Source organism: Mastigoproctus giganteus, chromosome 6 (genome assembly GCF_048544385.1).
Source record: "Mastigoproctus giganteus isolate SK-2022 chromosome 6, ASM4854438v1, whole genome shotgun sequence".
NCBI classification, from domain to species: Eukaryota; Metazoa; Arthropoda; class Arachnida; order Uropygi; family Thelyphonidae; genus Mastigoproctus; species Mastigoproctus giganteus.
The window spans coordinates 212526582-212541661 of record NC_143580.1 but is presented as its reverse complement, the minus strand read 5'-3'; the positions used below and the strand labels follow the sequence as shown (position 1 = coordinate 212541661).

General features: G+C 41.1%; 1 protein-coding gene across 1 annotated transcript in view; it reads right to left on the bottom strand.

Moving 5' to 3' along the window:
• LOC150084931 (uncharacterized) overlaps positions 1–15080 on the bottom strand; it is a 114062-nt gene that overhangs the window by 70347 nt on the left and 28635 nt on the right. The window lies entirely within an intron of this gene.

Sequence of the window (15080 nt, the reverse complement as noted above, 5' to 3'; positions counted from 1 at the left end):
GATTGGAGACGGGGTTCCTGGTCCGATGAGTCCCCTTTCCAGTTATTTCAGCCGACGAAAGGGTGCGTATCTGGCGTCAACCGCACGAAGCTATGCACCCGTCAAGTCAACAAGGAACTGTTCAGACATGTAGACGGTCGGTAATTGTCTGGGGCGTGTTCAACTGACACACGTTCGGACCTCTGGTACATCTAGACGCATCTCTGAACGGTCCAGGTTACGTGTCCATCCTTGCAGATCATCTGCATCTTTTCATGGTCATCCTGCACCCACAGGGCAATAGACTCTTCCAGCAGGACAATGCGCTTCCCATAGAGCCGTGGTGACTAGAACATGGTTCGAAGAGCATTCGCAGATTTTACCACCATGGAATGGCCTCCCCATTCATCGGACATGAACCCCCGTGGAGCATCTCTGGAATGCTGTGGAAAGGCCCGTTCGAGCTTTGGATCCTCCACCCAGGAATGCGACGAAATTATGAACAGCGTTGCAGCAATCATGGTTGGAAATAACTGTGGAACGCTTTCTTGAACTAGTGGACTCAATGCCTCGCCATGTGACTGCCCTTGTCCGGGCGTAAGTTGGGCCTACCCGTTACTAGGTAGGTATCCGATGATTTCTGTCCATTCAGTGTACACTTTACAGTCTTTTTCTAAAATGCAAATAGACTTAATCAAAAATTGTGATTTTTAATCACAAACACATTAATGCAAACCTTTATTGTCTTTTTACTGTCATTACATTTTTATTAAATTTATATTCTGAATTTTGCTTATAAAAATATGCTGATTTTCTACTTTCGGCATTAAGAATTTCATTAATGCGTAATATCCATTAACTGGTCCCGATGTTCAATCAAATTGAATGTCTTTGATCCTTGTAAATGCGTTTGGGTTGAAATAGAAAACTCCCCCCATAATAAAAAGTAAAAATGTTTTCGTTTGAATCAACAAGTACGTATATCAAAAAAGCCTTAGCGAGACCCTGTAGGAGTTTGATCATCATAAAGTATTGTGGGGTTGGGGAGGTGACTTACCACCCCACAATACTTTTATGCACGTTAGCTTATGCGTAAAGAGCTTATTATCTTCACTATGTTTGCCCGTCCGTTCAAAACGTCCAAGATTTTCATGAAATTTTATAATTAGCTCTTTTAGAAAGATTTGTTGAGCCATCTCAAATTTCATTAAAATTTAAACAAACCTAACAAATAAAAATACGAGAATTGTTTATTTATTTTTCACATATATCACATTATACGTGTATTTGAGGGGAAGTACAGGATATTATGTTTGTTGCTGTGCTGAACAGAAAAGAAATGTTCTTGAGCCTCTGTCACGCATATGAAGGTGTTGTTTTGATGAGCTCGTTTCTTTCTCTTTTTTTTGTGGTGGATCAAAAGATCTATTTTTATTCACCACAAATACCATTTATTGCTACAAACCAGAAAATAAAGATTTCTTAATAACAAGGACAGTGACTAACTGCATGACAGGTGGTAATTTCTCTCTATCAGCAGATCATTATCGCATCTAGTGGCGAGTATCCACGTGTGTCCATTGGACAGTTCAGCAAAAATTATTACTAATTATTATTCTTTGTTTTTAATTACCAAAGTTAAGGGCTTCACAGTGATCTCATCCGGTTGATGACATTTACCCTTCCGCTGCGCTTGTCGGTGCTGTTTTAATCAATCCAGTGCAGCACACGTGAGTTTCACTTATGAATCTCTAAATAACTTTTTGTATGTAGATGAATTAACACACACACACACATACCAGAAGAAAGAACCCAAACATTTATCATCTACATGTTATCATACTCCTTAAGTTGAAACTGTGCCGTAATTGGGTGAGTGGAGGTCATAGGACTGGTAGTTTTCTTCGTCGTGGGTACCACTGTCTGGAACTGTGTGTACGTTTGTTCAAGACTCTGACCTTGTATAATAAATTGGAAAAACGTACAGCATGCCGGGTGTTTTGTGAACTATGCAACTACTATCTTGCGATAAGCTAAATTGGCACGCCTTGCACAAGAAAGCGCACACCGCAGGGGTAGTGGTGTAGTGAATTCTAGAAGTGATCGTCCTTACATTGGAATAAATAAATAAATAAATTGATAGTATTCTTTTATTTCATTTAATATTATAAAGTAGTCAAAAACGGAGAGGTGCGGTTAATTAGGTTGCTTAGCAACGGAAGGTTATCCTCTGTTAATGTGTTAGAAAAATCACAGGCAAATAAAATAATAAATAAATAAAATCTCCAAATGTTAACAGAATCGAGTATTCTGACAGAGAAAACCTTGAGTTAAAGAAAGTTCTTGGGTAAATGGCATATGATGGACATATCGGAAACATCTCTATTAAAATTTACGAGACTTTCAGATCCCGTTCTGTTCTGTAAATATTTGATATTGTACACATAGCTTTCTCTTTCTGTCCATGCTTTTCTTCGATGTCATAGTTGAAATGTTATTCCTTTGCTTTATCAGAATGACACCTATCCCTAAAGGCGTATCTTTTGCGACCCCAAAGCTTTTTATCTAACTGCGCGGTAGAACGTGGAATTCTCAAGACGTGGCATCTTAAGTTCTTGTTCAACAGCAGTTCTATTCATCACTTTGACAGCTTAGCAAAAAGGAACAACGGCTGAAGCAAGCAAGGATACCCCTAGTCTTAAAGTGATTGCTAGAGGTTTTGTAGAGTGGATATTTCCGTGGCTGACTCACTCCTAGTCATAGAGACGCCTTAATCTTCGCACATTGGTCAGTACGTAGGCAATGTGGTAATTCTACTTCCCCCCTCCTAGATCTGTGAAGCCGGCGTTTTCTTATCGCTTGGTATATTTATATGACCCGCTATAAAATATCCGGGCCATCAGCCTCAACATAAGAGCCGTCTAGCCGTGTTCATACATGAGTTTGTTTTCTGAATTCCACAGACGTAAAATGTATTGTATGTTATTCATGATTTTTAATCACAAACACATTAACGCAAACCTTTCATTGTATTTTGACTGTCAACCGCCAGATGGCAGTGTATGCACTGTTAGTCAACTATTCACTATTCGTGTCCCTTTGTCCAACTTGTCAGTTGACAAAGGGACACGCGTCCCGAAAGCTACTGGTTTTATCTTATTATATTTTATTATAATTTGTTTTGTTAATAAACTGGGTAATAACTATAACTATATGTGTATTATTCACTATTCGTTTATTATTTGATTATTATGCCATTGATGTTCATAACTCTATAACTTAGTAGCATTCATCTCAAAAACTATTATTTAATTTTATTTTTCTTTTATTAAACCTTAATTTAGCAAAGAAACCACTTCGGCCATGCATCGCTAACGTATGGCATTCGTATCCAAAGTTGAGCCTAAAGTGAATTTATTTGGCATTAATTTTGCTTCACTTTTTAAACAGATAAACTGACACGTAAAATCTGTGCATTAGTGTTAGTCTCAAAGAGGTTCCCCATCACTGACCTGAGCGTTTTTTTTTTTTTGTTTTCAGAGAATCACAGGAGGATATTGAGATTTTCCATATTGAGAACGTGGATATTCAACTAATAATGCAAACTATTTAGTTATGGGACACCGATATGAGGATATTTTCATAAGTTTTCCAAACAAAATGAACCAGCTAACAGAATCAATACTCAAATCACCGCCCAATCCGCAGAGAAAGATATTTTGACCTCACACAATCCCGCTGAATTGGAATGTTGCCCAAATACTCAGGGAGACAATCACCTTTCAGAGGAACCTCAATTCCCTAATGTAGGAAGCAGCGAAGTCCCGGTCATGAATTCGTGTCAAGCAGCTGAACAGAGGTGCGATCCACAAGTGGAAACCCACCAAATTAGCATCCTACCGCCAAAATTGACCTCAGTTTTACCATCTGTGCTGCTGTCTGAAAGCAGCCATTGCTCACTTGTCGTGAACAAACAATCTTGGGCAAAAATCGCTGCTACCCGTTCTATTTCATCTCAATTAACAGCTAATCAGAACCCTCATTTCCCCAGGACACCCTTTCAAATTAAGAGCCACCCTGCCAATATCAAGGAAAAGTGTCAGATTAGGATTGGTACCTCCACGTCCTCTATTCTGAAATCGATGAGCATGTCTTCCACCTCCCAGCACAGAAGTCTATTATTTCCCGACTGGGGCCACTGACAACTACTGAGGAAATTGAGGCTGCAATGAGTAAAGAACTGCATACCAAAGTATCTGCAAATTTACTCAAGAAAACGCAAAATTACTCGTCCTTTAGAGTAGTTTGCGAAAGTCGGGCATTCAGATCTGTTGCATCCACAACTGTATGGCCAGTTGGCACTTTAATCAGGCCTTTTTATGAACCGAAAGACCCAAAACCATCCACTTCCACTTCATCTTATGAGCAAAACCGAAAGATGACACAGCTCCCCCCTGCATGACTAACAAATTGTGAAACTACACTAGTGTCTCTCGACCGTCGAAAACCACTGCACCACATGTCCAGTTCCAATCACTTTCTTGCCCCAGCTACTGCTTATAAACATACCGATATGACACCACATAACCCTGCTTTTCAATCACTTTCAATTAACAGGATAAATTCCACAAAACCTAATCTGTTGAGGTGTTCAAAACAATCTACAAATAGATCAGCACTTATAAAAATTCCCTTTCAACTCACCCTGAGAATTTTCTACCAAAATGTCCGGAGTCTCCGAAATAAGCTTGAAACCCTCAAACAACTCTTGTTGTCCAACAGAATGGATGTAATCTGTCTATCAGAAACATGGCTTCAACCTGACCAGGAGTCAATAGCCTATGCTCCGGCCGCTGGATTTTCATCGTTCTTCACGTCAAGATCTCAATCTAGAGGCGGGGGTGTTGCCATCTTCGTCAAAGATTCCAACATGAAATTTGTGCACGTCACATCTAGCAACTCCTTATTTTATGAAGCAATACTCGTGACTGTGAAGTTTAATGCCTGTTTAATCGATTTAACGGCAATCTACATACCCCCAGCTCCAGATACTGCAACAGTTGAGCCACCCCACCTGAGCCCTCTCTTTCAACGACTAATGAACAATCTCTCTCCATTAAAGTTGACGATTATCAATGAGGAGCCAACGAGAGGCACCAATCGCCTTGACTTGATTCTATGTTCTGGAATTTGCAGAGTCGACATTCCACCAGAAACGTCCTTCAATTCAGATCACGACCCAATTGCATTACTTCTTGTTCTGCCTATGCCCAACTTCAATTACCATAATACTGTTGAAAAGAAAATCATATTCTCTCCGAATTTTCTGGATCCAAAAAAGTGCCTCGAGGCAGCGCAGTCTATTCCATGGCATGTGCTTGATGGATGTGACCCAATCCTCGCAGTTGATCTAATCACTAGATGGATAAATACAGTCACCCTCTATGCGTCAGCTAAAACCTTACACATTTCTCCAAGAACTAGAGCTTGGTGGACCAAAGATCTAGCGTGCAGTTTCCACAACAAACAGTACCTTCACAGGCAGTGGAAAATCTCTGGCACAACCCAAGATCGAATCCTATACTCCAGAGCAAGAGCTATGTTCAACAGACTCAAGGCATCGGCATTAAAGAGATACACTGATGCTACCTTGTCTAAAGGAAAAGCGCTATACTCATCAAGACACAGTCGCATTAATTCAAATCTTGATCTAGATAACTGGATGGACTACATTTCAAGATTCAATACCAATTCCGCCTCTGCTGAAATTCCTCTCCAAAACTCCCAATTTGCTCCTACTGATGACCTTTCCATAATTTCCATCACAAGACAGCAACTGATATATGCTATTAACTCCCTGCGACCATCTAGTACCGCAGGCCGTGATAAGATACCTCATTTCATAATTAAATGCCTTAGCCCCTATATCCTAGATGCATTACTCTCAATCTACAACCCTATTCTTTCCACACGAGTTTTCCCTGCTCAGTGGAATGAATACTCTGTGAGGCCACTGCCTAAGGTCAAAGCACCAACAAGCCTAAAAGATTTCAGACCAATTTCAACTTCTTCCACCCTCCTCAAACTTCTAGAAAAGGTACTCCTTCCAGCATTAAACAAACAGCTGATGCCACAGAAGCCGAAACAGTTCCATTTCGCAGTCGAAAATAGATCCACCATAACAAACCTCATGGCCGCACAGACATCAATTCTTCAAGCCTTCGAAACTAAATCTGAATTAGCTATAGTGTACGCTGACATTGAAGCTGCTTTTGACAGCCTAGACGTCACAGGCCTTCTCAGACTCCTGCAATTCTTCTTCAGGATTAATGGAGACCTACTAGCTTTCCTCACCGCCTTATTGAAGAATAGAAGTGTCCACCTCACTTTGAAGAAAACCCACTTTACAAGAAAAATTAATGCAGGAGTCCCACAAGGTGGTGTCCTGTCTGGCCTTCTCTTCTCAGCGATTCTGATTCCTTTCATGAGTCATCGTGATGATGCTCTAATATATGCCGACGATATAAAGTTTCTTACCTTAATCCCACCGTCTACAAACCCAATGGAAATTACGTCTTCCATCACAGAGAACTTGACCACTCTTTCAACTTACTTGAAGATGTTTGGATTAAACCTTAACCCGTCAAAATCTGCAATAATGACTTACTCATTGAAACAGCAACCAACAATAATTCAACCTTCAGTTTTAGGTACTCTAATTCCAGTGGTTACCTGCCATAAAGATCTCGGGATCTATTTTGATCCGAAGCTGAAATTTAATGATCACACAGAATACCTCCGGAAGCGTTTTAACACCCTACGCTGGAAAGCGAAACAACACTTACTTCATTCCAACGATGCCGCAACCACTACCAGATATCTTCAAGCCACTGTTTATCCGGCTATTTTATACGCTGCTGAAATTTGGGCATCTGCGTCGCCTTCACTTCAAAAACCGGTGTTCTCCTGTGAATACTGGACCCTGAAATGGGCCACAAATAAACATCGCCGACCCCCTCAATTGAGAACAACTGACATGGCTGAGCAGCTAAATGTACCCAGGCTCCCGAGGTTAATTGACAGCAGGCGTTTAATGACTTCAGTAAAAATGTACACAGGAGTAATAAACGCCCCAAACATCTGGGATTTCTGTCAGTGGCACAATCCTACGCCATCCTTGAGGTCAGAGCCCACACTAATCCTCAAATACAACCGGTTGAAACTGTGTAGTCGGTTCCTACCTGCCCAGGCACTCCCCAAAATTCAGGCACTGCTCCGTCTTGGAGTCGACCTTCAGAAATTAGCTACCGACTACAAATACCGTCACATGCTCCTCCAGTGGATTCCATCTGTGGAACTGGGATAATTTCCTCCCTATGACGTTTAGTCCTCATTTTTCATTATTATAATTTACATGTTTGTAACTCATAATTTCCATGTAACGGTTTTTTTTTTTGCCAATTAATTTCATTTATAATTTCATTTATAATGTAAAACTCCTGGCCATGTCGCCGTGTTGAGTATTATTGTCTCTAGTACATGTCCTGTACTTATTAGCAATAAAGAATTTATTTATTTATTTAAAGGTTAATGCCAAGCGCAGAATATCGCAAACGTCGGTGAGATATAGATCTCACCAATAAATTCAACATATTCTCATAAGTCAAATCGCTTCAGCAACACGATTCTGTTCTCACTAGTCTTCTCCCATATCAATTACCCATTACATCTGAATTATTATACATCATAACGAAGATTTAGTGTCAGACAACGTTAACTACAAAATCATATTGCAGTAAACGTTTTTGTACGTAATTAACCAAGGAAAAGACATTTGACATTTTCTTGGTTTACCGGAAATGTGCTTATAGGCCAAGCTAACTTGTAAACTACTAGAGAAATACATTTCTAATGACATGATATGCATTGTTATTTGTATAAAGTTAAACTAAAGTTGTCTCAAAACAAAAATGAAATTTTGTAGTTAACGTTGTCTGACACTCAGCCCTCGACAAATAAGCCAAACTAATGCATAAGGTCAACATGCAATTGACTTTAAATTAACGGAATGCAAATTATAATGCAATATTCATCGGACATTTTCAACCCTCTCCTTGCTTTGCAGAGTTACATACCACGGACAAAGACCAAAGAGCTTTCCAGTTTATTCTTCATTCATGATCCTGTTTTCCAGAAATCCCCCAAGATGCTTTCTGGAAAACAGGATCATGACGACCACTTGTGCATATCTCCCAATATCAAAGTGGCTTGTCTACTACAGTGGTGTGCAAAACTTAAGGGCCAACACTATTTCTAAAGGTTACAACCACAAAATCTTTACGCGCCTCCGTAGCCAGGTGGGAAGGAGCAGCAGTGCGTAGCACACGCTTCTTGATTATACCGGGGTTCGAGCCCGTCACTACCAAATACAGAGGATGCGGAAAGGTCAGGGAATGACCACCGTATATTCCCGGAGCAATATGGCCTTAGTTGCTAATGCTCCTAAAAACCAAATAACAATAACAACAAAATCTTTACTTAAGGTACTCTTTACTGATGAGAGTAGATTCAGTCTCAGCAGCGATTCTGGACGTCAGCTGATCTGGCGAGAGGTTGGCACACTGTATCACCCTGCAAACATCTCTTATGGCGGTCGAGGTGTTCAGGTCTGGGGAGGCGTTATCTTGGATTGACGTACACAACTCCAGATACTGGAAGGCGGTACTGTAACCGGTGCACGCTACTGTACTGAGGTAATCCTTCCTCATGTGCGTCTGTTCCGATGTGCCATTGGCCCGAGTTCGTGTTTATGGATGATAACGCCACACCTCATCGCACTGCAGCTGTTGATATGCTTTTGAAAAGTGAGGACATTGTTCGTATGGATTGGCCTGCCCGTTCCACTAATCTAAATCCCATTGAACACATATGGGACGCTCCGGGGAGACGCCTAGCGGCACTTCCACACCTACCAGAAAATGTTCACCAGCTAAAGATGACGCTGACAGAGGAATGGACGATGTTACCGCAAGAACTTATCAACAACATTGTTCTAAGTATGGACAGGCGGTGCAAAGCCTGTATCGACATTAGGGGTGGCCATATCTCCTACTGAGGACCACCTCTTCCCTTTGTTCCATCTTTGGCAGTGATGCATCTGTATCATGGCAGCCAATGCTACGTTGCCATTTTAAATAAAAGTCCCTCTGTACCGTTTTGTTTCCATTGTTGTCGGTGTTGTGTCCTTCATCATTTCTGTCACGAGGTTCGTTTGGTATGCTTTTCCCATATCCAGGCCACTCCTATGAGAAGCTACAGGTGAAAACCTGACTGGTCCTTAAGGCTGCTACACACGTTCAAGTAAACCTGTTAGTTATGCCTGCGCAGGCACGCTTGTACAGGTTTACCGGAGCGTGTGGATGATAAAACTGCACAGTTATTTTGACCTGCACAGGCGACCGGAGGAAATATGAAAAATAATTCGATTTGCCTGATCTGCAGTGCGCCTGCCACGTCGCAGGCGCAGTGCAGATTGGGGGATTGCCCTAATCGACTATCATTAATAATTACATAAATTCAATGAAAAAAAAAACAAATAATAAGCCAACTATTGCTAAAACCTCGTCTGTCGATGCCATGGTCAGCCGACTGAATGAATGGTGATAGGTTTACCGGAGCGTGTGAATGCACTATGGGCGTCCGGCAGACCTGTACAGGCGTGCCTGCGCAGGCATAACTGACAGGGTTACCTGAACGTGTGTAGCGGCCTTAAAGTTTTGCACATCAGTACAATATAATAACCTGCACTTCTGTTGATCCTATTTCTGGATTTCCCTTCGTCAGAACCTCATTTCGTCTTGTAAAAACCTTAATATGTTCAGTCCTCTATAAATTGCATTTCGAGTGTTTCGTTTCGGGTCGGAGTGTTTCCTTTCACTACCACCATCAATTAACTCAAACTGCCCTGCATACAGTTATTCTCAGCCTTGGCTGTTAGGTTTCATAACCTTGTCTCAAGCCAGCTCCATCTGATCTCATTTCTTATTTTATAATAAAATAAAATAAATTTTCTTTTTATACTCCGGGACGACCACGTAAGGTCTGAAGGCTGACAAGATAGTGAGAACACAAGAGCATTACCGTATTTAGCAGCCATGCAGGATTGAACTATGGCCCCTCGAAGCGCATGTACTTCTGTACCCTAGCTCTTGAGCACCCGGCTACAACGGCCTCCTATTTGAATTTTATCAGACTATCCACCTCGACCACTATTGTAGGTAATTCTTTCCAGTGATATACACCACACTGCTCGAAAGTAAACTTAATGAGATGCAACCTTCTGTTTCTCCAAAAATTTTGTCTCTCACCCGGTTCTTTTTTTTTACCAGTATACCCTCGTTCATTTTACTGATTCCCTTCAGGGCCTTATACATCTCTATCAGGTCCCCCTAAAGTGTCTTGTAGCCAAGCTTTATAGAAAACTTTTACGCCGTTCTTCATGTGGACATCAATTATTACCCTTCACTATTCTAGTTTCCCTTCTCTGAACCCTTTCTAGAAGTTTTGCGTCTTTCTTAAAGTATGGCCTCCAGACCTGAACACAATGTTCTAAATGCGGTCTCACTATCGCAAGTAAGGAAAGAGACGTCATGGACGTCCCTTTCCTTACTTGCGTAGGTCCTATATACAGATATCACTTATATCATAGATACGGTACCACCAGCTTTTCTAGCCGCCTGTCTACACTGCATGGAAATTTTTTTGTCTGAATGAATCGTAACCCCTATAAGTCTTTTTCTTCCTGGACCACTTTTAACTTCCCCTCTCTATCTTGTAAGAAACTCCTGTATTTCTGTTCCTTAGATGCTAAACTTTACCATTAGAAGCATAAAACTTCAGTTGCCATTTTTCAGGTCATTTGTGCAACAGATCTAAGTCATTTTTTGAAGCAGAATGGCCTGGTTCTGGTCGTTAAGTACCTTTCCTACTTTAAAATCATCAGCAAACTTTGACAGCTTCTCCTGCATTCCCTCATCATTGTCGTTAAGGAAAATAAGAAACAGAAGTGTTCCCAACACTGATCCTTGAGCGACTCCACTTGTTACACTGGTACATCCTGAAGTATGTCCACGTATAACTGCTTTCTGTCTTTTTGCCAGGCCTTGATGGAATGAAGGATCTTGCCATTAATCCCAATTTGTTTTTGTTTATATAATACACTATAATATAATACTGTATAATATAAATAGCCTTTCATGGGAAACCTTATCAAAAGCTTTACTGAAGTCAATGCCAAATTTATTTTTTGCAGCCAACTGTTTTATGACTTCGTTATAATAATTCACTAGATTGGTCAGCCAAGACTTCCCTTTTATGAACCCTTGCTATGATCCATTAAGGATGACATTTATATTGAGTTGGTTCTGTATTATGTTCTTAATCAGAAACTCTATGATTTTATCCTCTGTTGAAATCAAACTCACGGTCTGCAGTTGCCCATCACGTCCTTCGCACCTCCTTTGTGGATTGAGGAAGGAGACTTTAACGCTTCTCCAGTTCAGTGTATCTCCTCGAAGATTCCCCTCCCTGGACTGTAGAAGCGCTAACTTCAGATGATCTTAACAACATTCTTAACGGGATGATGCACTCGCATGCAGTCTTAAAAAAGACTGCACGCGAGTGCATAACAGGATGTATACCATCCTTCCTGGTGCCCTTACCTCCATTCAGCTTCTGTAGTTTTTCCCATATACTCTCCTTCGAGATGGATATATTACTTAATTTATAGGCCGACGCCTTGTCACTTATCCCTCATGATTCGAATGGTCTTCCAACTGTAAAGATCATTGAAAAGTATCCATTGCACTCATCTGCCACTTCTTTTGGGCTTTCTATAATGCTTCTGTATATTGTTTTACATTGCTTCGGTAATGTAAAAACTATTAATTTCTTAAAAGAAGAGATGTTCTCTCTTCCTCACCAACAACAAATTTTCGGATTTGTACTTATTACGTAACCATTATCAAGCCTCAAGAGGAATTTCAGATAAATATAATCCATCGTTCTCCAGTGGCACCTACTTTATTACCAGGCATTTTCAAGTTTGCTTGTTCTCTCTTTTCAAGTTCTCTCTTCCTCACCAACAACAAATTTTCGGATTTGTACTTATTACGTAACCATTATCAAGCCTCAAGAGGAATTTCAGATAAATATAATCCATCGTTCTCCAGTGGCACCTACTTTATTACCAGGCATTTTCAAGTTTGCTTCGCCAGTATCTTCAACACTAATTTCAAGATTAGCACTTGGGCATCAACAAGATGATATCGAGTCCTTTCTCGAGGTGAACTTAAAACTGAGAGCCACAGTTCATCCAGCTTTCAACTCACCATCTTACTTATCTTCACTGTCTCTACCGGCTCTTTTCATTACGCTGCGATCCTTTTCACTTCGACGTGGCCATTCCGAACGCTCATCCATCCATCCATCCATCCATTTTCGCGTCGTGCCACCTATGGGGCATCTCGTACTGTTCATACAAAGGGTACTAGGAAAGTTTTGCAATATGACGCAACAATGAATCACAGGAAGCTGCTTGTTGCTGCATGTTGAGACATGTTCATACGTGCATAGTAGCTGCCACGCCAAGTCGATGGGCTCAGTTATTCATTAGTAGTGAGAGTGTAAAGTGCTTGCGATGGCATCGTGGTCACGAAATGAGATAAGGACAGTTTTGCGGTATAATTTCGTGCGTGGTTTAACCATAGACCAGTGCTTAGAAGAAATGACTCTTGCACTAGATGATGATTGTCCACATCGTACAACGATATTCAGGTGGTATAGAGAATTCCAAAGGGGAAATTTCACTCTGCAGGATTCTGAGAGGCCGGGAAGGCCACGAACGTCAGTTACGGAGGAAAACGTTACTGCTGTGAGGAAAATGCTTGACGAAAACAGGCGAGTGACCTACCAACAGATAGAGGATACTTTGGGCCTAAATGCACCAGCAATTCGTTCGATTCTGCAAGATCATTTGCACGTGAAGAAACTTTGTTCTCTCTGGGTGTCGCATCAACTGACTGAAGAGCAGATGACACGACGTGTGACTTGGTGCCAGGAGATGTTAAAAAAGTTTGATAAGGGACAATCTCGGTATGTGAACAACATCGTGACAGGTGACGAGACTTGGCTGTACTATTACGATCTGCCGACCAAGGCTCAAAACAAAGTTTGGGTCTTTGATGATGATGACGACACACCCGTAATTGTCAGAAAATCCCGATCTGTAAAGAAGAAAATGATAGCTGTATTTTTCAAATCGAGTGGAATTGTGGAACGTGTCGTTTTGGACACGCAGAAGACAGTCACAGCTAAGTGGTATACTGAACAATGCCTGCCTAAAGTCATTGGATCTATGAAGAACCTGCGGCCAAAGTCAAGAATGGACACCTGGTACCTCCATCACGATAATGCTCCAGCTCACCGCGCCAAAGCCTGCACCGAATATTTGACCACGACAGGACAAACTTCGAGCACCCTCCCTACAGTCCAGACCTTGCTCCCTGTGACTTTGCACTGTTCCCGCATGTGAAAATGAAGCTAAAAGGGAGGCGGTTTTCCAGTGATGAGGACCTTCTACGGGCTTGGGACAACGAGTGTGCTTTACTCCCTAGTGAAACTTGGCAGAACTGGTTTAAAGATTGGTTTCGGAGGATGGAGAGGTGTATTGAATGTAGAGGAAATTACTTTGAAAAAATTAAATAAACAAAGCTGTATTGCAAAACTTTCCTAGTACCCTTTGTAATAAAGTTCAGCAGCACGATTCTCTTATTAGTAATCTTCTCTAGAGCCTAGTACATAACAGTCGCCAAACTATTACTTATCCTATGCACGTAAGCTATTTTAGTAGTATGCTAACATCAGGGGTTTGGTCAAAAATCTCACTTAATCTCTGCTTTCCCTCGAACGGCAAACTTACGTGCCATTATTTAATCACTGAAATACGATTACTTCCTAGAACCTTAGAAAAAATATTTCTTCCTGCATCTTGCTGTGTGTCTACTGTCACGACCTTCCCATTCGCGTAAATGAAATCATAACTTTATGGGACAGTCAGGATTCGAGATCTACTACTCCAATTTGTCGTCCTTCTCACTTTCCATTGACTTTACTAATCAAATATTCACTAGATCGTTATTCTACTTACCTCCTCTGTTTTCTTCTTACTGGTTTTACTCTTCCTAACGAAGCAGTTACTGTATTTAATATTTTTCAATATCCCTGTTGTCTTTGACCAGGTTTATGTCGCGACTTTTTGAAAGCATTTTCAAAACATATGCTTTTGAAACAGTGTCGTTTCCAACTTCTAATCGATTATTTCTCGACTTGGTGTTCGCTCACTCATCCTTCCACGTCAATGTTTATTCACAGCTTCTATTTCTGACATCCTCTTTGGTAGTCCTCCATTCTCTTCTGTCTCAGTCTGTTCCTCAATCTTTTCTTGTATTCGTTCTTCTCCCACTTCTCTAGTGGCCATATTTCTTATCATCTCTCTCTCTCCTAGTCTTTCTTACAAATCCCTCTCAGGAACTTCATTTCCATTGCTTGCATTCTGCTAATATCCTTCTCTCGCATTACCCACGATTCCGAACCATAGGTGATTCTTGGCACATATTACGATCTACAGAGTACCATCTTACACTTTTCAGGTACCTCTTTTCTCCAAACATAAACTTTTAGTTAGTTAAAATACATTCTTCCTTGAAATGTTCGTCTACTTATCTCCATATCAATGATCTCTTCTTTTTGTACTCATCATCATCATCATGAACTTGATCCGGCTTAGGTCTTTTAAGACCTGTTCCGTTGTAGCTCTTGGAGGTGGTCTTGATCTCGCCATCGTTGTCTTGGTCGACCAACATCTCTCTTGCCTGTAGATTCTTTTGTCTGCGCGGGTAGCACAGTGGTATCGTCACCGTCCTTCCCACACCGGGTGGAAAAGACCTGGGTTCGAATCCCGTCGATGACTCGAGGAACTTTAATGGGCTCTTTTCACTCCGTGGCTGAGTTAGTTGGTCTCAGACGTAGATAGCAAGGTTTTT